At 42.5% G+C, this 23447-nt stretch overlaps 1 protein-coding gene across 3 annotated transcripts in view; it reads left to right on the top strand.

The window, feature by feature from the left end:
• Positions 1-920: 920 nt before the first annotated feature.
• LOC149314870 (syntaxin-binding protein 6) overlaps positions 921-23447 on the top strand; it is a 156480-nt gene continuing 133953 nt past the window's right edge. Inside the window, exon 1 of one of the 3 annotated variants that reach the window (XM_089522030.1) lies at positions 921-1105. The gene's annotated coding sequence lies outside the window, so the exon portion shown is untranslated. Of the gene's footprint in view, positions 1110-23447 lie in introns of all 3 variants that reach the window. The other 2 variants (XM_089522032.1, XM_089522034.1) reach the window with 2 other exon arrangements.

Here is a 23447-nt window from a genome sequence, read left to right as displayed (position 1 = left end):
TCTTTGCTCAACTCCTTCCTTCCTCCCAGTCTGGGACAACCTTGCCAAGAACTACTACAAAGGGATGATGAGGCCTCTGACCTCACTGGAATGGAGACCCATTGGACTGCGAAAGAAGGGTCCCTGTTGAGATGCAAATGGACTTCAAATTGTGAAGTTAAAGGCTTTTATGGCCAGCATCCCATAGTTTTTTGTGGTTCTTTGGGGCTATGTGGCCATGTTCTAGAAGAGTTTATTCTTGACGTTTTGCCAGCATCTGTGGCTGCATCTTCCAGATGCCACAGATGCTGGCAAAACGTCAGGAATAAACTCTTCTAGAACATGGCCACATAGCCCAAAAAAACCCACAAAAAACTATGACCTTTAAATTTCCTGGACTTTGAAAATCTCCCTATTGCAACATGGCCAGAAGGAGCAGGAGCCTGCTTGCAAAAAACAGATCCCCCCCAGCATATCATCTTTGCTAAGGACTGAAACAACATGCCGGCATCTGACTAACTTCTTCAATTATTTTTTCTCCTCCTCCTCCTGTTTGGTTTGTAACATCTGATGAAGAAGCCCATGGAGCTTGGAAAGCTTGCAACAAGTATATTGTACATTTTGGTTGGGGCCAAGAAAGGTAGCACAGGATGAGGATGATGATGATGATGATGATGATGATGCTTCCCCTGAGTGCTCTCTCTCTCTCTCTCCTCCACCTGCGCCTCCTCACTTCCTGCCCAGGAGGAGACTCCCCAACCTGAACTTAAGCAATTAAACTGGTCACGTGGCAAGGAAGGGGGGTGAGGAGCGAGCGCGAGGGGCGAGGCTCCTGGGTGCTGCCATTGGCTCTTCTCGGGCACGTGCCCCCCTTTCTCCCGCCTCTGGCTCACAGCTGGAGGGCCCCAGTCCACTGCTGCTGCTGCTGGGATTAAGTGCTGGCAGCCAAGGCGAAGCGAGGGAGCCGCTCCAGCCCAGCGCCTGAGAGTTGGCTGCGGTCCGGTGGGTCTCCTTTGCGGGCAGGAGAGGGGCTCTTGGCAGGCAAAGGAGTAGAAGGGGAAAGCCCAGAGTCCCAAGGAGCCCCAGGGGAGCCTTCGAGAGCTGGGCAGCTTTCCTGGGAAGGAAGGTAGGTAAGTGGGTGGGTGGGTGGGTGGGTGGGTTGGGGATGGTGGCAGCACCTTCCTCCTCCTCTCTCCTCCTCCTCCTCCTCGCCCCCTTCCTCAACTTCCCGCCCAAGCGCTGCGTTGGGGGGGGGGCAGGGTCGTCCTCCTTTTCCAGGACGCGTCCTCCATTCCAGCTTCGTGTCCAGGAGGGATTCCAAAATGTCCTCCACTTTGAGCAAGACTCAGGAGCCTCCGCTGATATTCCTAGGAGGGCTTTTGGGGCTTTCGTTATTGCCATGCCCTCCATTCCAGCCTCCTCTCCAGGAGGGATTCTGCCCCCAAAATGTCCTCTGTTTTGTGCAGGACCCAAGAGGCTTTGGCATTTCTAGGAGTGCTTTTGGGGTTTCCATTACTGTCGTGTCCTCCATTCCAGCCTCGTGTCCAGGAAGGATTCCCCAATGCCCTCTATGTTAAGCAGGGATCAAGAGCAGGAGTGTATATTTCTAGGAGTGCTTTTGGGTGTTCACTCTTGCCACGTCCTCCATTCCAGCCTCTTCTCCAGCAAGGATTCCAAAGAGGTCCTCCATCCTGAGCAGGAGTCGGAAGCCTGAATGGCTATTTCTAGGCGTGCTTCTTGGCTTTCATTGTTGCCATGTCCTCCATTCCAGCCTCCTGTTTTGGGGGTGAGGACCTCTGGGCAGCCTGAGCTGAGAAGGAGAGGAAGAGAGGCCCCTCTGCGGAGCTTTCAGCTGCGTCTTCCTTGGTTTGAGGGGAACCTGGGAGCCTTCTTTGTGGGGGGCTCTTTGTTGTCATGTGCTTTTGTTGCTGTTGTTTTGTGTACCTGAAAGCCGTTTCTGACATAGGGTGAACCTATCCTGGAAGATTTCTTCAGAAGGGATTCAGAGATATAGCCGTGTTAGTCTCTAGAGACAGTACATAGAAAGATTTTGCAGCACCTTTGAGACTCACTGAAAGAAAGAAGTTGGCAGCAGGAGCCTTCCTAGACTTTTCAGTCTACTTCCTCAGATTGTTCAGAGGGGCTTCTCCTGAGGCTGAGAGAGTGTGACTTGCCTAGGTTCACCCGGTGAGTTCCCATGGCCAAGTTGGGATTCGAACCCTGGCCTCCAGGATTGTGCATGTAGATAGATGTAAATGTATCTCTGCTGTCAGTGGGAGAAAGGGCCTCCAAAGGCAGGCCTTTCAGTGGCTCTGAGGGATGTGGGGCGATGTAGTGTCCTCCTTTCCCCCTTGAATGTCCTACATTTTGCAGTGCCTTGTCCTCCTTCATGGTGAGGACATCTGGAAAAGGTACACCTGTGTGTGTGTGTTGTGTGCCTTCAAGTCGTTTCTAAACCTATCACAAGTTTTTTCTTGTCACCTTTCCTCTGAGGGGGGTGTTTGCCATTGCCATCCTCTGAGGCTGAGAGAGTGTGACTTGCTCAATGGGTCACCCATCAGGTTTCCGTGGCCAAGCCAAGATTCAAACCTTTGGTTTGTTCTAATGTTAATAACAATAATAATACTGTATTTATATGCCGCCTCTCCCACAGGATCGAGGCAGTTTACAATAACAGATAAAATACAGTATTAAATACAACATATATTAAAATACATTCCATCAATACCCTTCCCCCAACTACACTTATAATAAAATAACAAGAACAATTAAAACAATTATGTTGTTTTTATATAAAACATGAGGCATCTCCCAAGAAAGTGTGACCTGGTGCATCTACACTGTAGAAATAATGCAGTTGGACAGAACTTTGACTGCCCTGGCTCCATTTGACAGGATCCTGGGATTTGTAGTTTGCCGAGGCACCAGCACTCTTGGGCAGAGAAGGTTCAGGACCTTGTGGGGGGAGACTACACATCCCAGGAGTCCACAGGACGGTGCTACAGCACTTAAAGTGGCCTCAAACTGCATTATTTCTACAATGTAGATGCACCATAAAAAGAGGCGATTGCAGTTTAGAGCTCAAGATTGGGAGACTTTTCAGCTGAGCCGCCTGCATTTTCCTTGACCGCAGAGAGTTCAGAGCAAGCCATTGGTTGGGACTGGGCAGGGCTGTTTATCCCTAGTTGTTTATCCCTGTTGTGTGTGTGTGTGTGTGGATTCAATTTGGAGACACCCTTTCCTTGCTCATTTGCTGTTGTTGTGTGCCTTCAAGTTGTTTCTGACTTATGGTGAGCCTAAGGCAACCCTACTATGGGGTTTTCTTGGCAAGATGTGTTCAGAGGAGGCTTGCCATTGCCTTCCGCTGAGGATGAGAGAATGTGACTTGCCCAAAGTCACCCAGTGGGTTTCATGGCTGAGCGGAAATCGAACTCTGGCCTCTTTACTCTTAGGCTTTGGTCATCTAAGCTGAATTTTGGTAATTTGGGCGTGTAAGCATTCCAGAAATATATGTTTAAAATGTGTTTCTTTTAAGATTGGATGAGGAGGTGGAAAACCTTTGGTCTTCTTGTTTTGGACTAGAATTCGCTTACCACTGACTAAACTTGTTGGAAGCTTTGGGAAGTTTGTGTTCAAAACACCTGGAGGGCCAAAGGTTGCCCACCTCATCTTGAAACATTTGTTCTCCTTGCATGCCACCATGGGGAGTTTGGGTGTGAGAAATCATTGCATGCATTTGCTCCCCTGTACAAGAATGGACATTCTGAACTAAAGAAGATTTTCCATTTTGTCCATCTCAGTTTCTTTTGTTTGTTTCCCTCTCTTCAGAGTGTGGGGTGGTTACAATTGGAAATTGGTCCAAGATTCTTATTTGGTCTAGAAGTAACTGCTCCTGGCAGTGGTCTCCCCCTTTAATGGTTACCTTATTCATTTTCCACTTAAAGACTAGGAAGTTACTTTCACTAAATAATCCATTGTGTAATTCATCACAAAGCTCCAAAAGTAGCTTTTTGCTGCAAAATATTACTAAACATTTACTTCCTTGTTTATCAAGGAGTTTTCTTGAGGCTGAGAGTATGTGACTTGCACAAGATCACCCGGTGGGTTTCCATGGCCGACTGAGGAATCAAACCCTGATCTCCAGAGTCATAGTCCAATGCTCAAACCACTATATCACACTCTTATGTACAGATTACTATTTTATTTTAAAAAAACATCTTAGGGGCTGTGCAGACTGCCCCTAAGGAGTGGACCGCATCCACCTTCAGGTGTGCTGGATTGGGGCTGCAGCAACTGCACGCCATGGCTCTGATCTGGCCTTTCCAGGGTGCAAAAAAGAGCTGCAAAAAGTGGCTCCTTCTTGTGTCCTGGAAAGGGTGTGACAGCTGTGGGGCCGTGGCTTGAAAGCGCTCCTTTGGCGCTGCATTGTGTGGATGCATTGGCAGAAGAACGCCATGATGCTGCATGCTGTGTGGAGTGGCATGTGGTGTCATGGCACCCTGGGGGCAGTCTGGTGCCCTGACTCCGCCCCCAGGCTGGCCTTAATGGCTGGTCTGCACAGGGCCCTAATATTGATAATGGGGTGAAACATTTAAAAAGTAGCTCAAAATGTTTCTAAAATGCCCTTGAAAAGTAACACACAAATGTTACTCAGTACCAAAAAGGGGGGAAAGTTCCCACTCATTAAATTAACAGCACAATGCCTTTGTCACAAAAAAGTAGAATACCAGGTTTCTGTTGGCTACATTGTGGAGAAAAGAACCTTTTCCTTGCCTAGGAAAATCTTGATTTTGGCAGGGTTACCATAAGTTGTCAGGTAACTTAAAGGCATACACACACACAGCATGACTAGTTACACATAACATCCAAACTCTGGTAATGCTCTGTAGTATCTAGATAAGAATTCCAAAGTGTATTTATGCCACCGTAAATGATGAGACTTGCTTACCAAGTAGGTACATTGAGAACTGAGATGTAGTCATGCATGTGAGTCATGTTTATAGGAAATCCTACTCAGTTCAGTAGGGCAGGCTTCTGGAAAAAAACCAAAACTACTCAGGATGGTAGATTTAATTAGGATGTATCAAGCTAGTAAGAATATTTACCATAGTTACATGTTCATTTTGCCTGTTTTCAGTTGTATGGTTGCAGTTATGGCATGTTAAGGAGAAAAGGTAAAGGTATTCCCATTTATCTATGTTGTCAGGTTGGGTCTGACTGACTATAAAGGGCAGCAATCATCTCCATTACTAAGCCAAGGGAGCCAGCATTGTCAAAAACAACTCGATGGTCATGTGGCCATTCCACCAAAATGGTACCTATTTATTTACTTGCACTTTTACATGCTTTCAAACTGCTAGGTTGGCAGAAGTTGAGACTAGTGGCAGGAGCTCACTCTTTCATGTTGCACTTGGGCCTCAACCTACCAACCTGCCAATCTTGAAATTGTCAGTGTCGTAACCACTGAGCTACTGTTCTATTCTAATGTTATTTTTTTTTATTAACACACACATACAGCGCGCCCGTGTCATACGCGGCTTGAGCATACGCGCTCAAGCTGCGGGGCGCGCGCGGGGCGGAAGGGGCGGCGCGTCCCATTCAATTGAATGGGTGCGCGCGCACGTTGCGCCCCGCACACCGCCGCGGCACTGTGCACGAGCCCCATTGTTTCCAATGGGGCTTGAACATAGGTGGAAATCGCCTTACGCGGAGGGATCCGGAACGGATCCCCGCGTAAAGCGAGGACCTACTGTACACTTAAAGCCTTACGCTAAAATATATAGACACCCCTTTTTCTCTCACTTCCCTCAAAAAAAGTTTAATACCTAGAATGTTTCTAACTAGCGTTTTTATTGTCTCATTTGGGATGGAAATAGTTTGCTATCATAGTTTTATAAAGAGCATGCTCTGTCTAAAAAAATGTTTCTTAAAACTGTCTTAGGAATCTTAGATTTGACAAAAACATGTTGACACATATTCTGAAATTCTGCTTCATTGCGAAGAACAGATCTCATGTTGAAAATACTTGTGTGCCTTCAGCTTATGACAAATCTCTACTTGTCTGCCATCAACTTATGATGAATCTATTATGAGTTTTTCTTGGTAAGATTTGTTGGGGAAGGGGTACTACTGCCATCCTCTATGGCTGAAAGAATGTGACTTATTCAGGGTCACCCACTGGGTTTCCATAGCTGAGCAGGGACTTGAACCCTGGTCTCTCGGAGTACTAATCCAATGCTCAAAGTACCACAACTGCTGGCTCTGGTAATGTTGAAAATATTATGGGGCACCAGTTCTTGGGTTTCTGCGTAAAAGACAACAAGCCATAGATGCAGACTTTATTTATAATGGCCTCTCTTTGCCAGAGATTGTTTGTGGATCAATAAATAAGAAATAAATAAGATTAAATCATAGAATCGTAGAGTTGGAAGAGACCACAAGGGCCATCCAGTCCAACACCCTGCCATGCAGGAATTCTCAATCAAAGCATCCCCGACAGATGTCCATCAAACCTCTGTTTAAAGATCTCTAAGGAAGGAGACTCCACTACACTCCGAGGGAGTGTGTTCCACTGTCGAAGAGCCCTTACTGTCAGGAAGTTCCTCCTAATGTTGAGGTGGAATCTCTTATCCTGTTGCTTGCATCCATTGTTCCGGGTCCTAGTCTCTGGAGCAGCAGAAAACAAGCTTGCTCCCTCCTCAGTATTAAAGAAAAAGTAAATAAGATTACACTGGACAACTTTGAGCTTTGTGGAGGAATCAAGCTTGAATCCATTGGTAGCCACCCTGCTTGATGGAAGGCAACTACAATCAGTGGAAGACAGAGTGAGACCTTAAAATGTTTTTAAATTGACCAGCTTTCCATACTGTTCCAGAGGAAGAAAATGGTGTCCCCCAGAATGGTCTCCTTCCCCTTTCTAACAGTGGGATTATTTCCACTGAATACAACCCTTGTAGATTTCCTTTCCATTTGCATTTCTTTTCTTTCAGTGCTGCTTGGGGGTGCAGAATATATTTGTACCTCTAACCTACTCCTTCCTTGTTTTGAATTCATTATCTAAACCAGGGGTAGGAATTATGAGGCCCTCCAGATGTTGTAGGACTGCATGTCCAGCAGCCCTAGCCAGTGGGAAGCAATGCTGGGAGTTGTAATGTGTACATTATTCCCTCTTGAATCAAAAGCATGAAATTGATTTAAGTGCCAGAATAAGCTATTGTTCATATAGTGTATCTTCAAAGTGAAAGCACTTTTCCTGCTATTTGTCATAGTTTACCAGCTGTAAGTATTTGAAGGAGGTGGAAATTGTCTCTGAGGGTTCAAAGGAGGTCTATCAAAAGCCCAGGAAAAGGCCTCTTTTGAATGAACTAAATTGTTGACACAATTGGAGTTTAGCCTAAACCAAGTGAAAACGTTGGCAGGAAAAAATTATTTACATTTGTCTGCTGGTCCGTCTAAGTGCATGTGGATTAAAAACAAAGGAAGATTTGGAACTAATTATGTTGAAAGCTCCTGATTTTTTTTGTTCTGTGGAAGCAGTAATTTTTACAGCATAGAGTAATTTTTCCAGGGGAGGCTACTCAGAAACAACATTTTATGATGTGAACTTAATGGTTTTGTCAGAATAAACACTCCTGCCAACAGAACAGATTCTGTCCACATAGTGGGGAAGGGCCCCTTCTCCTGAGAGCAAATGGGAAAGAAAGAAAGGGAAAGTTTGGTTGCTGGACAGTTTCTTCTTCTTATTATTATTATTATACTTTATTTATACGTATAGTGCTGTAGATTTACACAAATTTAGCCCTATATTGTATTTTGTCTGTACACTATTTTTTCCTTTGAATTGGAAGAAGGTAAAGTTGGTAAAAGTTGTACTTAAAACATTTTTAGAAAATGTACTGATGTGGGTGTATGCATAAATGGCAACACATGCATAGATAACATCTTTAAGGTACAACATGCCATTAAGTGTGTATTTTCTCCCTTGTTTACCTTTCTGTGTTGTTTGATCAGCTGTGTTGTTAACCTTGGAAAATACTACTTTCATGTGTTGTTCTAGGTAGTGGCTATTACAGCACAAGCAAACTTGCATGTATGTCTCGTAGCTTATATCCTGATTCAACCTGGGCTTTGTTGCAATGCAGATTTCTGTTGTCCTTTTTCAAAGAGTTGTGGTTAAAAAAAAGCCAAACAAACACCTGTTTAGGCCAGGGGTAGGCAACCTGTGGCCCGCGGGCCGGATGCGGCCCGGCGAGGCCTTGGGACCGGCCCCAGCCTGGTCCTGCCGCCGATTGCCGCCGGGGCCTTTGGCCTCTCGTGCGCAGGGGCAAGGGGGGCAATTGTCTATAGATGCCTCAGAAACATGCATTTATATTAACATTTTTTAAAAAAATCAGCAATTTTTTTTTGCGTGTCCTCCACATTTTTTTAAAAAGTGTCCACCATTTGAAAAATGTTGTCCTACATTTGTCCCGGTTTATTTATTTATTTAAATTTTTAAAAAATTGTTTCATTATTTATTTTTTGGTTTCGGCCCCCCAGTTGTCTGAGGGACAGCAACCCAGCCCCCGGCTCAAAAAGGTTGCCTACCCCTGGTTTAGGCTTTTACTTATAACTTCATTTTTACTTGCTCTGGCCTTTTATAATGAACTGTAGTTGTCCTTCAACTTTTGTGGATTTAATTTCTCTGGATTTGCTTATTCATGAGTTTGTAACTGCTGCTTAACTATCTGCCACTGGATCTAGAAAAGCCCTAGATGTGGGATACCCTGCAGGGCCAGGCCACTGCCTCTGCTGCTAGTGGTGGCTGCTTGTCATTCTGGCCCCCTCCTCCTATCTGCCTTATTTCCAGCAATAGTGCACTTCATGCTTGCAAGTCTCTTTCTGGATAGTGCTCCATGATCCCTCCTTGTCCTCTCCCTCCCCGTCTCCTTCCCACCAATAGCCTTAGGCCAGTGATGGCGAACCTATGGCATGCATACCAGAGGTGGCACTCAGAGCCCTCTCTGTGGGTACATGTGTCGTCACCCCAGCACAGAGTTTGCCAGAGTTTGTTACTAGAAAGCCAGAGGGACATGGCAATTTGCAATAAATAAGTGGGTTTTGGGTTGCAGTTTGGGCACTCAGCCTCTTAAAAGGTTCACCATCACTGCCCTAGGCCATAACTCCTGTGCTTTGCCTACCCAGAACAAATTTATGGCTAGAAGGTTCCAGGAAACTGCTTTTTTGTTGTTCAGCAGGTCAGAATGTGGTACAAGAGAACACAAGTTGAATAGGGTGTATTTGAGAAATTTAATCACCTTCTCAGCCTGGAGAAAGTGGGGATCGCAAAGCACTGTCCAAAAAGGGACTTATGCAGAAGGAAGGAAGTACCTCTGCTCCCCTTGCTGCTCTCAGAATCTGCTATTCTATTATTCTCTCAAGCCTTTGAGAATATTTTCATGGAATCTGAAATGATATGGGAAGGCAAAAAGAAGCAGAGGGGGAAGGGTTTGAGGTCCTGCGGAGGCAGCCTTGAAGCAAGGTAGAGGTGCTATGGTGCCAGGATGGGAAAGGGAGGTATGAGCCAGGAGTATTGGCAAGAAAGGAGATGGAGGGGCAGGGATGAGGAGGACGAGCCACTGCAGGCCTGCTGTGCTGCTGCTGCTGAAATCGCCTTCAATTGAAATAGAAAAATCTCAATTTTATAATAAAAACATGGGAACTCTTAGGAACCTGGGACTTTCTCTCACAAAGCCACAGGTCTTGACAAAACAGGTAAGCAGGCGACCCAGAATGTTGAAAATTCCAAAGTTTATTCCTTAACACCTGTAAAAGAATAATGTCCCCAGTGGATTAACACTCCAAAGATTGAGGCAAAGAAATAAAACAAAATGGCTCTTTTTATACTATTTTAGACAAAGAAGCTTCTTCAATACATCTTATTGGCTAATTTAAAATCTAAACATACAGAATTCTTACAATCAGGACAAAGATGCATGCATACATTAAAACTGCATTCCTTACTCCTAACCCCTCCCTTAGGTATTCAGTAGCCTTCACCAAATGCCTCCTTATCTTAAGTTATGTCTGCTCGCTGGTGCCAGCTTCCTACCAGGTCAAGATGCACTTTCTATTCCTTTGCTCTAATTTTCAGGCCTCACTCTAAAAACTATTCCTTACTGACCATAGTGACTCCATCTTTCTATAGCTTTCTATTATAGCAGAAAATTTTCCCACTTCACAATCAATGGAGGTGATGCCGCCGGAGGTGTGGTGTTGGAGCTGTGGTGAAAAGGCAGGAAAGGGAGTTATGGGACATGGCTGTGTGTAAAAGGAATATGTAGCATGCATGTTTTTTACAATGTTCATATTTTCCCCACAATTGTGGGATTCTATGCCAAAACCCCCATGAAAGTTGAGGGAGATAGGTGAGCCCAGTACTAATTGCTGTGAGTCTCCTGCCATAATACTTGGATATTGTTATCTCTGAATTCCTCTGGCTGTCTGCCTAATTGAAACAGGATTGTATGACAAATTATAGTCATACTGCTGGATGAGTTGGAGGCATTTAACACATGTAGACGAGTAGTAACTTAGCTGTAGGGCCATGTTTAGTCTTGGATTCTGTGTTCCAAAAAGCTATTGAGTTTCGAGAGGCATTTTGAAGTGTTATTTTTAACTATAGCTCCCAGAATACTTGGCCTATGTAGAAATTCTACCCTTGTTTGTGAGCGACCCATAGGCGAAAGGTACAGGAATGTCAGTGATTGGTACAGTATGGGAAGGAAACTGTATGTCAACAAAAATAGGCACATAGGAGTATTCTTCAGAGCTCCAGTGTGCCTGGGAGGTAGCTGGAAACACTTGTTGGGGCTTACATAAAGTAGGAAGTATCAGGAGGGAAGAACAAAGAAATGGGCATTTCTCTTTTCTCCTCTCTCCACTTTCTTCAAACCTTTGCCATGTACTTTATAGAACAATATGGCCATACGTAGCTATACTCTATAGATGGCCTCTTTGAGCCTGAACACTTCATTGCAGTTGAAATGAGTGGAGAGAGATTCCTGGAGACTGAAAAATTGTTAGTGTCCATTCTTTTTCTCCCTTATGAAACCTCCTGGGACAATATAACATAGTGAGAAGAGTGTTTTCATTCTGGTTCTCCAGGTAGTTTTACAATACTCAGAAGATACTGCTAGGGATTTGGGGAAGTCATGTTTTCCTCCTCTCCAACTTCATTTCAGTGCTCAAATAACCCAAGCCTTCTATAGGTCTTGGAAAGAATCTTTATAGGTCCTTGCCAGGATGTTTTAAGAGGTTCCTGGAATGTTTTAACTTCCAAAAATGTTCTGTTATATGCAGGGGATTCCCTAAGAGTGCAGAAACTACTGGTCTTGTTTACTTTCCAGGCTGTTATGTACAGAAGTACCCATTGTGATACTTGGCACTTGACTGTATATTTTGAGAGTACCTCATGTACGTTGTCTTACTGTAATCTTTGTGAAAATCCTGTAAGTAATGGCCAGGCAACCAAAACTGGACTTCAGCAGAATTGAACTAATATTTTCTGCTCACCTTCACCTTTCTCTTCTGCATTTCTGGAGCCACCTTTAGAGATCTTAGGGGATAAAGGGTGAAAGGGAAGAGAAGTGTCCTCTTTCTTCCAGCAAGCAAAGACATTTTTATTTAGGCAGGCTTCTGGTTCTTGGTATAGCAGAAGGAACTTTTAATGGGATGTGTTGTCCTTGTGCTTATGCCTTTTTTTAAATTACGCTTTAATTGGTTTTTTAACTTTGTGTTTTTAATACCATTGTTTAATAGTAATAATAATAATTATTATTTATTTGTATCCCGCCCCTTTGAGGTCAATCGGGGCGGCTAACAGCAATAAAATAAAATACATTATGCATCAAAAATCTACTTCCCTCCCCACCTTAAAAGTTATTAAATCAGTTATAATTAATACCAACAAATTAAAACAACATCAACACATACACATTATTACAAAACAAAACAAAGCAAAACAGTAAACTACAGTAGCATTCTACTTAAATTTGAAAGGGAGGACCTTGGAGACTCTCAAGAGAAGAGGGTTCCTGAGGCCGGGGTTATCTATCCAGGAAAGGCCTGCCGGAAGAGATCCGTCTTGACAGCCTTTTTAAAGCTGTCTAAAGATGTCAATTGACGGATCTCATCCGGCAGGTTGTTCCATAATCTGGGGGCAACAACAGAAAAAACCCTCTGGGAGGTAGCCAAAAGCCTAGATCTTTGAGGCTGCAGCAATTTCCTCCCAGAGGACCGGAGTGTGCGGGGAGGATTATATGGGAGGAGGCGGTCCCTGAGATAGTTTGGACCCAAGCCATTTAGGGCTTTAAAGGTGATAACCAACACCTTGTACTAGGCCCGGAAACTAATAGGCAGCCAGTGGAGGGACTTTAATACCGGAGTAATATGGTCCCTTCTTGATGTTCCTGACACTACTCTGGCTACCATGTTCTGCACTAATTGCAGTTTCTGAATCAAGCACAAGCCCCACGTAGAGCGCATTACAGAAATCTAGACGTGAGTTTACCAGCGCGTGTACAACAGTCTCGAGATCCCTTACTTCCAGAAAAGGGCACATTTGTTTTTGGGTTTTTTGTTTGTTTATAGCTGTTCTTTGTTTTAACTTGTAAGCTATCTTGAGTTCTGTACTGAAAGAAAGTTGAGGTTTTACATAAAGTACAATATTGAAATTGAGTCTGTGTTCATATTATCCCCATATTGTAGGTATAATATTGCAGAGGGCAGGTTGGGAGAGGCTTGGTACTACAGTACCTTCTTGTTTTGAGAACTTGCAATTTAGGTAATCCCTGAAAACTGGTAACCTTTCACAAAGTTATCCATTTCAGTAGCTTTCTTAGTGCTCATTCTTTCCAGAGGTATTCTAGTAACATGGCTGGAAGAAGTTGGTGTCTGAATAATACACATAAATTTCACCTCATGTGTTTATATGCCTTGAGGTTGCCTGTCAAATTACAAATTTAATAGGGTTTTCTTAGGCAAAGAATACTCACGTGGTTTTGCCAGTTCCTTGCCTGTTGGTTAATTTAATTTAGTTCAAATATTATTGACAGTGTTTCAAATAAACTGTGAAGTCCACAGATAGTAAACATAAAAAGAGGAACAAATGTTTGTGTACTAATTTAAGTGGTAGTAGGTTTGTTTATACAGGATCAGGAATATTCTTTCATGGTACCGTAGGCTTTGGCATAGTAGTTTGTACTCAAGCAGGGTGGATGCTCTCATGACTTCCTGATGTCTGGAGATTGAAAGGAATGTTAATTAGTTTTAATTTTTTTGACTTAGACTGTCTCATGCAATTCAATCATTGCTTCCTCAGCAGCTTACTAGTTCCATTGCTTATTCTTCTGAAGTTTAGCTATGAATAGAAGAAGAGGACATTGACTTTTAATGCTTAATTAAGGAGAATCCCACCAACTCTATAATGCACTGAGCAAAATATCCTTGTGTAGACAGCAGTTAGTGTGATACTCTCTGGTGTTCATGTATAACTGGTCATCAGCTAATTAACTGGAATCATACTCAGTGGGAGTTGTGGGAAGGCTGGAAGGTCCAAGAACATGGAATCTACTCACTTAGGACCTTTTCTTGAGATGCACAGTGCACTTCAGTACTTCATCTGATTATAAAAAGCAATGTAACATTTGTCATATCCTCCTTATTTAATTATTTGCTTCTCATTCTGAAATATTCTGAAAAGAATTCTTAGAAAAATTAAATGCTTTGTTCCTGGGATCAGAACTTCTGCTGTGAGCCAGCAGAGCAATGAGTGGTTTAGGATGCATGTGGAACTGGTGTGCTATACCTTAAGAATCTAATGGCTAGTAAGTAGGTAAAACTGGATTATCAGTGATTATCATTTGTCACAACCTTCTTTCCCAGCTGTGGCATAAGTTAGGAGGAGAATTAGTGTTTCTCCCTCTGAGATGTGAGTCTTGTCATGCCACAGCCATCCCTAAAAATTGCTGACTCTGATGCTATTGCCAGAGTCTTCTCTTGTTCTGGCAATATTACCAAGCCTGATTCTTCCCCAGCCCAGTCTGGAAGCTCACACATGCACAAAGAGAGCCCTGGTTATGAAAGTGGCCCATGACCTTTACCACCTTAATTTGGCATTGCAAATGAAGTTTTAGTATGGACAGTTGGAAAGGTAAAAATATATAAGGAGTACTTTTTCAATTAAATATTGTGGAAGCTGAATAGATGTGGCACCAGATGTCTAAGCAGTCATGTACTAGATAGCTTTTATCACATATCATTGTTTTCCTTTCTGCTGTTTCATGTCTATGGGATCATCTACTTTGCAAAAATTAGGTTTAGTGCCGAAAGATTTTTGTGAATACAAATTTGACTCTTGCTAAAGACTAATTGTTTTGGCATTAAATTTCTTCTCTGTATCAATAACAGATCATTCTAATTTGTAAGTGGCTTCCTTACATTACTGTATCTGTGTCAGGTCACTGTTAGTGGCTTCCTTACATTGTCTGTGACAGGTCACAGGCTGATAGTGCTTTTCGTTATCATGGCCTTCATTCTTTCTTAATCCTTTTGTATATTCAGCAGCTGGACACTAGCAATATATCTCATCTTTACAACTTTATAGAGTGAGTTGAAGCTTAGCATTCAGTTTAGTCTTGCTTGAATTATTGTTCATGCTTACTGCAGGGTAACCAAAGGAAAATAAACATGTAAGTCAAAATCTTCTAATGACTTGGTTGTCAATTTATCAGTTAGTGGTAGTTCAGTGTTTTATGGATGGATTCAGAGCTTAGAGGCCTGAAGCAAAGCTTGGAAAGTTATTTTTCCTACCACAGCTCTCAGAATCCCTTAGCACCCTCATAGCCAGTGGCTATGCTAAATGTGGGATTCTGAGAGTTGTAATCCAAAAAGAATCTTTTCCTGGCTGTAGCCTGCATTTATTGTTTGCCTTTCTTAATGTAATGTAGGCCCATTTTGAGATCTTTAGCAGTAAGGCCTGTTACAGACAGCCAAAATAAAGCTGCTTCGAGTCACAGTGGAGGTATGGTGTTTCAATGATGCATGCGTCCTAAGAGTCCAGAAGTTGCACCAAAGCCACGCTCCAGCCCTAAGGCCAAACAACTCACTATAGGGATAGTATATGAGGTAGACTTAACACTAAGGTGATTCGTGTCCCTGTAGGAATGAACATTCTAATTCTAAAACTCCAAACAGAAACCTTAAATTATATGCCAGAGTGCTATATTTCACATGCTAAAAATAAAATAAAATAGTTACTGTTAAAGAAGCCAAAAGAGTCTTTGTTGCATGACACAGTTCAGCCTATACATCAGTGAGGCTCAGTATGTCCAAGTGCTTCAGTACAGATCACGCAACTTGAGTTTCTGAAGATGATGTTGAGAATGCTTCTCAAATTAAGCTACAAAAATAATTGTACTTGTGACTATTTCTTTTACATGTGTTGATTTTTTGTGTATGTCATAAAGTCTAGGCCAGGAGATTATTTTTAAAAATGAAGCAACGGAAGTGAATTCTTTGCATGAGTAACTGCAATTTACAAAAGTAAAATGCACAAATCCTATTATAATAAATGTTTTTAAATCATCCCAATTTGTTATGCATTGAAGCTAATGATACTGAAAACATCTGTTTTATTTTTAGATATTCTGATACATGTGTTACTATTTTGAGAATTAGTTGGTATCAGCTTTAAATTTATTTTGCATTTAATACACCACAGCATCATGTGTATATATGATACTGCTCCATCACTTTATGATTAATTTGAAACCAGTCTTGCCACATTGCCATCTCTTTAGCCATATTGATAGCTGCATAAGTGTTCTTAATCAGGGTGGGAAGATATAGCCCACGAACCACATATGTCTCTTGAGCCTTTTTTTTTTTTGGTGGCTAAGCAGTCTTCTTGGAAGTTCTCAAAACCTGCAGACCCTCCCCACATTTAAAAAATGGGGGGAAATGCCTACAGAATATATCTCAATACTGCTTGGAGAGGCGTTATGCATTTAAACACCCCTAAATCTCCAGCTCACCAGACTTACTGCAGTTGCCAAAAGTTGTCAAAAAGGTGCCTCCCCTCCCTGCTAGCAGGAAATATTAGTGATTGCCAGTTATTTCTGCATTGTCTTTTGTGGAATAAAAGGTACTCATACAACCTTGCACACAAGTGAAAATTGGTCCCGACTATAATTATTCACCCTTGTTCTAGAGGCGGCTACAGTCTCTGTAATAGTTCTTGCCTCTCCAGATGAGCTCAACACTCTAGTGGGCTCGTAAAGAGAGATACAGTCCTTCAAATGAACTGGACCCAAACTGTATAGGGATATAAAGGCTAAAACCAGCACTTTGAATTTTGCCTGGAAATGGGTTGGCAGCCAGTGGAGCTGTTGCAACAAGGGAGTTGTGTGCTCCCTGTAGCCAGCTCCAGTTAACAACCTGGCTGCAGCTCTTTGGGCCAAGTGAAGTTTCTGAGCACTTTTCAAAGGCAACCCCATAGAGCACATTACAGTAATACAAACTGGATGTAATCAAGGCATGTACCACTGTGGCCAGATCTGACTTCTCCAGGAATAGGCGCAGTTGGCACAATAGTTTTAACTGTGCAAACACACTCCTGGTCACCGCCAAAACCTAGGCTTCCAGGCTCACCACTGAATCCAGAAATACCCCAAACTATAAGCCTGACTTTTCAGGGAGAGTGAAACCCCATGTAACACAAGTTGAATCCCCGGCTCTGTCTTTCAGCTGACTAGGAGCATCTCTGTATTGTCTGGATAAAGTTTCAAATTGTTTGCCCTCATCCTGTCCATTACAGGACTTCCTGGATTGCCTCGTCTTTGTGTTTTGGATAGTAGATAGAAGATGCCTGGTTTGGATTCCTGGAGTCTGCCTATTTGAATTTGGTTCTGTACCTAAGTGGAGAATTCTCTGAGTAATTACTGTAGGCCCCTCACTAGGATGATGATGATGATCTTCTTCTTCGGTGGTTTTTTTTTTTTTTTGGGGGGGGGGTTGTGGCCTTGTTCTGGAAGAATTTATTCCTGACGTTTCGCTTGCATTTGTGGCTGGTATCTTCAGAGGAATGGATTCTGGCAGTAAAAGCCTTCAACTTCGCAATCACTAGGGTATTGGGAGAGGATTCTATAGAACGTGGTGTTGAACAGTTGTCTGTCATCCTTCTGTATGTAGTCTGACATGTTCACGATGACCATAGCTCCTCTTTTGTCAGTTTGTTGTATAATAATATTAAGAATGTTTGTGAGACTATGAATAATATTTTGTTCCATATGGATGAGATTGTTTGCTAAATTGTGTCTCTTGTTGTAAGCTGTTTTCCTTTCTGTGTCCTTTACAACAGTAAAACATGTTAAAGAAGACAATGGGATAGTCAGGTCCTGTTCCCATTTACCAGAAAATCTGTTTCATGAACAGATTCCTGAAACTGGTTCAGAAAAAAAGTAGTCCCACGGTGTTTGTGCTTGTTTCAGGAATTGGTTCAGGAATTGGTTCAGGAATTGGCAAGTGACGGGGGACAGCTTATTGGCCTGGGTCGGCCTGTCACAGGCCTCTCCTGGCCCCAAAATTCCCGGCCCAGCCTCATTACTGGCTTCTTTGGCTTCTGACTGGCTTCCCTGCGATCTTTTTGAAAATTTCCCGTGGCCAGAGAGGCCAGAAGGAGGTCGCAGAGAAGCCGGGGGAAGCTGGGAAGGAGGTTGCAAGGCTTCTGGCTTCTCCGCGACTTTCTTCTGGCTTTCCTGGCAGCGGGAAATTTTAAAAACGGCGCAGGGAAGCCAGTCAGTAGCCAAAGAAGCTGGTAAGGAGGCTGTGCTGGGTATTTTGGGGTCAGAAGAGGCCAGTGACAGGCCGGATCATGCCAGCTGCCCCCAGGGCTGGGCTGCCAGTTGGAACTAGGGTGGATTTGATTCTGATTCGAATCTGCCTGGTTCCCATTCGGGCTGAATTGATTTATTTCCTGAGGAGCAGCTAAGTTTTTCTAGCAAATTAAGACATAACAGAAGAATAAACTGCACTTTGGAAATCGGCAATAAGCATTAAATTTCATATCCTTCTTGGGCAGTCTCTCACAAACCAGTGCAAACAAGCTTCAGTAGGTTCAGATATAATGTCAACACAGAGCAGAACATTGAATCTCTGTAACCATACTTAGCACTGTAAAGAATCAGTCTTGTGTTTGCACAATTAAAGACAACAGTTGTATTATTGCCTTCAGTTAGCTCAGAGAATGGCATGGCTGGGGAGGAGGATTTGTGATGTGAAGATATTTTATTATGTATACATTATTGTGCATTAGTAGTATTTTTTAAACATCAGATTGTAAAGCCATCAATTTATACCAGCATCCATATATAATAGTATTGTAATTCTTTGAGGATGAGACATCCTAATAATTTAAGATATTTGGTTTATTTTTGTGGTATTCCCTCTTGTGACTCTATTTACATCTGTATAGTTTTTGTGGTGCTATAGGCCACTCTTAAGTGCACCTAGGACACTGCTGCTTAATTCCTTTTAATGTGGCAGAAAACAGAAACTGGAAATTTGTTGGCTAATGGGAACTTTGGTGTGTATATTTGGTTAATAACAGAGTTGTGCCTGCAAAAGAGCATTTCTAAAGAGGATTGTTTGAAACAATATAATTACATTTCTTTAAAGACTTATTGGTATTTTTGAGACTTCACTTTTTAAGTAATTGAGCTACAAAACAGAAAAGTAATAAAGATATCTTTGTCCACCCTGTCTTTGTCTACTCTGGCCCCAGGGATTCTTTAATTTCACCTTTTAGTCTTCACAGCAGCTAATTCGTGCAGGATTTCACACAGGAGAAAACTGGCAGAACTGGAAACCAGCTGGATAGTTTCCCAAGTATTGCTGTGGCTCTTAAATATGTCACATTTTGTGAAAAGTATTTGCCATCCTAAAATCTGCTAAATTGCTAAATCTGTTTTCAGAGATGATTCACCAACCATTAATTATTATAAGATGAAACTTGCTTAATAAGAGCTCATGAATCTTACAAATTGCATATGTCTTTGTGTGCATGCACACATGCATACATGTGCTTTTACAGACTTACTATTGGAAATTAAAGCTACAGTATTACTTTTTCTAGCTAACTGCTGTATTTACTGATGTAGTTAATGCAGTGGTGGTTCTGTGACCAATGGAACCTCCAAGGGCCACAAAAGAATTGCTAAAAGTTTATAAACAAGTAAACAAACAGAATTGGGTAAAACTCCACTTTCATTCTTGAAAAATGGTCATTTTTAATGATACAATGCGGAGGGGAATGGGGTTTCCAAGAAAAGCAATTCACTTTCTTTTTTTGTCCAGAAACAAGACACTCTAAAATACCATAATAAATAAATAAATAAAAGGGGTCAAGGGCTGCACAGAAAGCTGGGAAAGGGGAGGTGGGGCACTTTGCTCAGTGTTCACTGTTGATATAATACAGAAATTGCTCCTCCTGGGCATTTTGGGGAGCAGCCTTCAAAGAGTTTCCACCATTCAGGGACGTAGCCAGGATTTTAGGAAGGGGGGGGGGGTCCAGACTAAGTATTGGGGCTTGGGTGCGGTGGCACAGCAGCATGCACCATTCATTTTTCTAACGAAGGGGGGGGGTCCGGACCCCAAGAACCCCCCCCCCCGGCTACGTCCCTGCACCATTGGTCGCTGTGTGTTTGCTTGTGTTCCAAAATCAATTGCTTAAAAAAAAAAGAAAAGCACCCCCCCCCCCCCCCACGCACACACTTTGTTAGCCACTGCTTTTGAACATCAGCATGAATTACCCCTGACTCCCTTTATATTCTGGCAGGCCTTTCCTGAATAGATAACCAGCCACCAGAAGTACGCCTAACCTACTGTATATACTTGACTATAAGTCATGAAATTTATGCCCCAAAATTACCCCTAAAATCTTGGGTAGACTTATAGAAGGGGCAGTGTAGCAGTAGTGCTTAGAAAGGTCCTATAGCAAGCAAGCCTGACGCCCCAATCTCCATTGAATTCCTTCTTCCTCCAGTCTGTTTGCAAGCCTTTGCTTCCCATCCAATCGGAAAAACTCCCATTTGAAAAGCACTTCCCTGGTCCCTTTGCAAGCCTTTGCTTCCTGGGGGAAACTTCCCATTGAAAAGCACTTGCCTGGTCCGTTTTTCAAGCCTAAGGTCTGTTCCAGACGGGCGCTATGAGGCGCCGTCATGAAGTACGCGGGGAGGTGCTTTCAGATGCCCCTCGCACATGACGAGGGTGTCCAAATGGCAGCGTCCTGTACATATGGGCACCGCCATTTTGACGTGATGGACACCTAGCGTCCGCACGCCCCGACGTCACAATCACGCCACAAGAAGAACCTGCTTTTTGCGGGTTCTTTTTTGCTCCGTGGGGAAGCCCCGCGGTCTGGAGGCTGTGGCTTCCCCGCGGAGCAAACCAGGGCACCAGGAGTCTGTATCCTGCCTTTCCATCCTGTGGAAACAACTCTCCATTTAAATCCACTTCCTAGATGTCCAGAGAAGGAGACGGAGGGACAGAAGTGGTATTTCCCCCTTTCCATCCATCCTTATGGCCCCCTACGTTTTACCCTCGACTTATCCATGGGTAATATAAAAATCCAGTATTTTGACCCTGAAACCTTCCCTTGACTTATACGTGAGGTCGACTTATACACGACTAAATATGGTATTTATCCCTGATTCTTTGTTGTAGCCATAGCTTGTCAATTTTATTATTTTAAGTTATATTTTATATTGTAAATTGTTTAATTGCATTTTATGGGGGTGGGTGGGTTTGCGTGATGTGGATTGTATGTTTTAATGTTGTAAGCCGCCCCTGGTTGCATTGCACAGAGGGGCGGGGTAAAAATATTATTATTATTATTATTATTATTATTATTATTATATTGTTATTCAGCTGGGCTAATGGGTGCAGATTTGAAGTGTATAGTTGTTGGGTAACAAGCACATGTGAATGCACTGGAATTTTATTACCCACCTATTAGTCTTGACTCACTTGCACAAATTATTGCCTACTTCCTGCTGCTAATGTGCTGAGGTGTTCATCTGCAGCCTTCCTCGTGAATTCTGAAATAGCTGGTTGCATTCTATCTACATGAAATCATGTTTGTTACCTCATTACAATAAGCTGAAAAAATGTCTTTGTGCCATACTGTGTGATGCAACACGATGTGACTAAGCATGTAAACAAGGTACTAAGCACAGTAGCAGGATCTTACAGATGTAGGTCACTGGGATAAACTGTCTCTTTTGTTCACAGGATAGATATCAGTAATGGCTTCAGCCATTGCAATGTTATATTTTTTTAAAAAAAGAATCTTCTAGGCTGGATATAGTGGGATAACGTGTGAAGCTTCTGCCCCTTATTCTTGCACTTTCCTCACTAGATATAAGGTTCTGCCCAAATCTCTGCTGTGTCCATATATGAAGACTTCCACAAATCTCACTGCTACAACCAGTGTATTGGCTTTCCTTTGTCCCCATCTATGCTACCAACATAAGGACCTCCTCCTATCCCTCTGCTGTGGCCACCAACTGTGGAAGCCTACTATATACGATCAAGGTTCCTGGATGAGATATAATTCAATTTCTATACTATCCCCAGTAAACACCAGCTCTCTGTGTTCTCTGCTGCCACCCCAGTCACCATGTCTAAATAATAATTAATTAATAATTTGTTTTATTTTTATACCGCTATTCCAAAGATCATAGCGGTGAACCCAATCTTTTTAGTTTTCCCAGAGACCAAAAGTATATAATACAAAAACAATACACTCATCCCTCCACATTCACTGGGGTTAGGGGCACAGGACCCCCATGAACGTGGAAAAACCACAAATAACAACACTATGGTTTTTACCTGTGAGATCACCTCTCAACATCTGCCAGACATTGACCATAAAATTGTGCTGGAGGAGCTACAAATGCCTAGTAAAGTATTCCCTCTGGGATTTGCAATGAGGTCCTTCAGTGCGATTTTTGGTTAAAGTTGACCATAGAGTTGTGCTTGAAGCTCTAGATATTCCTAGAGACAACATATTAATAAAATCAGCGAATAATCAAATCCGCAAAAGTCAAAGTCACAAATGTGGAAGGACGAGTGTACTTTATTAGCATAGCAAAACAGAACTATATGTCGACTTCATGTATAAATCGAGGGCAGGTTTTGCAGCCCAAGTTATGAATTTTGATAAGTCAACATTAAATCTTAGGGGCATGTAACAAAGGATCTAAAGGATGAAACAAAGGAAAACAATGTCAAAGAAATTACAAACTTCCAGCAAGTATAACTGCGCTCACACTAAAGGCTGGACGGATGAGATAGCAGAAGGGAGTCAATGGTTCCATGACAGATTACACTCTTGCCTTTCAGCAGGGTATGGTTCCTTTTTATAAGAGTCAAAGTACAGTACTTACATTGACCCATGTATAAGCTGACTATAATGTCTAGATTTACACATGAGTATGTACAATAATACATTTAAAACACATATCTCACACACTCATTAGGTCCCTTGTGAACCACCCTGGCTCCCTTGTGTGTTACCTTTGGTCACTTTCTGGGAGAAAGATAGCATAAAATGAAATCAAGAAAAATAAATAATAATTTTATTAGCTACCTCAGATTCTTAAACCCCACTCATTCATTCCTAAACTTCCTAAGCTGACTCTCTCAACCCCAATTCTCACTTTTTCACACCACAATGCCCTAACCCAGTTCCCATTTACCAATTGTCATTCACCAGTTGGATTCAAATCCCTTCAAATTCCATCAATAACCTGGCAATGTCAACATTACATTCAGTCACCCCTTCTATACCTTGTTACCATAATAGCATGAAACAACATTTTCCACAAAAGATCCATGACCTCACAACACCCTTTTCTCCTTTGGCCAAATAGAGCACATTCTTTCCTTTTTCATAGCAAGGGAAATTGATGGACTGCTATTCTCTTCACTTTACTTTGAAGAGAAGGGGTATTGTAGCCTGAATGAGGGGAATTAAGTGTTTTTCTGTCTTGCCCAGTGGGCATCCCTGAGAGGGGAAAAAAGCTCAACAGTAAAGCAGAGACATTTATATGCTCCACCGTTTTTCAATTCTGTTTCTCCTCCATATTTGGTTTCTTGCCACTTCTAGAAATCCAGACATTGGCATTCTATCTCAGTTTCATGGTTGAGAGGAAGCCAAGTACAATTCCAGAGTTCTGAAATTTGGGAAGAATCTTGCATAGCAATACCACAAAAGTGCTTCTCCATTACTGATTCCATAACTGAAAATCTTTCACAACTAAAGGATTAATCTTCATTATCTAAAATGGCCTTCACTAGATGTGATAAACAATTGCACTGTGCATGCACTCTGCATGCACTCTGCACATCAACATTTAAAATATTTGAAT

This window comes from Sceloporus occidentalis, unplaced genomic scaffold (genome assembly GCF_023333645.1).
Source record: "Sceloporus occidentalis isolate IW3139 unplaced genomic scaffold, rSceOcc1.0.p SCAF_4, whole genome shotgun sequence".
Lineage (NCBI taxonomy): Eukaryota > Metazoa > Chordata > Lepidosauria > Squamata > Phrynosomatidae > Sceloporus > Sceloporus occidentalis.
The sequence above is the reverse complement of the archived record's forward strand: the minus strand, read 5'-3'. Positions and strand labels throughout refer to the sequence as shown.